The sequence below is a fragment of the Apteryx rowi genome, unplaced genomic scaffold, assembly GCF_003343035.1.
Source record: "Apteryx rowi isolate R43461 unplaced genomic scaffold, aptRow1 scaffold_520, whole genome shotgun sequence".
Taxonomy (NCBI): domain Eukaryota; kingdom Metazoa; phylum Chordata; class Aves; order Apterygiformes; family Apterygidae; genus Apteryx; species Apteryx rowi.
This window is the reverse complement of record NW_020450784.1, coordinates 247321-249224: the sequence shown is the minus strand read 5'-3', so window position 1 is coordinate 249224 and position 1904 is coordinate 247321.

Genomic DNA, 1904 nt, shown 5'->3' with positions numbered 1-1904 from the left:
TCCCTTAAAAACCATCTCTAGCTTCAAATTTCATGATCCTGTTTAACCATCTGATTTTGCCATAACCATATTCCAGGACGCTACTCTTCTCATTGGGTTTTCCCAATGAGCACATTATTGTTGAGAACTGTTGTTGTGATTTTAGAAGATATTTGCAAAATTCATCCAGATTATCTGAAGTATCACTCTTGAGGCCCAAATATGATTTTTCACAGCAGCACAATGCAGTCAGCACTACCAAAAGACTCTCCTTCATAAGGCCCAGCCTCAGCTAAGCTACAGCTCAGCTTAGCTACAAGAGCTAAGAATCAATGTGCTCATAGTGATGTTCCCTTGACTGAGTCAAGCCTTATGCCTTTTCTGCATGGTTTCTTCAGACAGACAGTGTGCTTTTGAAGTAAATCTGCTGATCATCTCCACTAGCACACTTTGGTTTATACTGCAGAGCAGTGTTGGAGGACAATTCATATTCTCCAGCCAATAGATGCCATTGATTGGTCCACAGGACCAGATTAGAGCTAGCCCAAAGTAATGCCTCTCCATAAATGTGGGCAACAGGGCCTCAGCACAAGCTGTTTAGCTCCACAGATCTGCTGCTACTGCACCATACTATTTGCTAATGTTGACACAGTCATTAAAAACAAACAATGCTTCCATGAAAGCTATCTAATGCCTGTCTTCTGGTGAGAGAAAGGAGTGTGGTTTGTGTACTGCTTTGGTCCAGAAGTGTATTTAGTTGGATACAAATTCATGTGATGATGCTGTTTCCAAAGTATTATTAAATTTGCAACATGATACACTGGGCAGTATCTTCTTTCTCTCATCATCCTTGACAGCCCTCTATAACCTTCCTGCCTGCTCATCTCCTCCTGCTTTCAAACGCTTAAAATAAGAGGGAGAACAGAAAGGGCTGGTACCAGAAAGATCCTACTTCAATGCAGCCTCTGAATTTCCCTTGTGTTCTGTCATATTTCCAATCTGCTTTTCCTTTAAATGCATTTTCCTTCAACTCCTACTTTACCCCATTGATGACATCTTAGGAAAACAAAAAATACCAACAGGAAAGAAAGATAAGTCACGGAACAGACCAGGTACACAGCCTATTTTGTTTTTCAGTATGCACTCCAACACCATCCTTTCACCCGGAATGTACATGCTGCCAAGACAGAAGACTCTTTGCAACGGAAATGATTTCTAAAGAGCATCTGCATCACTCCGAAGAGCCCCGCCTGGAGCTGGCGCTGTGTTCAAACACTGTCAGCTTTGTCAGGACCCTACTGGGCAGGATACGCAGAGAAAGGCTGAAAATGCACTCTCCGATGTACTATAGGTGGCTCTGCCCTCTGATTGCCATTCGTCTGAAACAAAACAAACCCCCTAATCTGTGGTAAAGCGTAACTGTTGCCTTTGGCAGGTTTCTAAACACAACCGGGGGGGGGGGAGAAAAAAAAAGAAAAAAAGGAAAAAAAGAAAAAAGGGGGAAAAAAAAAGAAAGAAAAGAAAGAGGGACTCGGTGCTGCCGCTCCCTCCCCCTGGCCGGCGAACGGCTCTCCCTGCAGCCCATGTGGCCGGGCGGGCTGCAACAGCCGGTTCCAATTCCGGCTCTCCCGCTCCGCGCCCCTGCTCGCTGCCTGCGCTGAGCGGAGCCAGGAGCGGCCGCGGGCTTCCTCCCCCCCCCGCCGCGCCGTCCTCCCTCTCCCTCTCTCCATCCGATCCTCCGCTCCCCCAGGGCACAGTGTGGGAAGTGCGAGTTTCCGCTGAGTTTTCTCGGCGAGCTGCGGAGCTCGCCTGGCCCCGCTCGCCGCCCGCCCCCTCCGCCCGCCCCTCGCCGCGCCGCCGGAGCCGCGGCAGCAGCAGCAGCAGCAGCAGCAGCAGCAGCAGCAGCAGCAGCAGCAGCAGCAGCA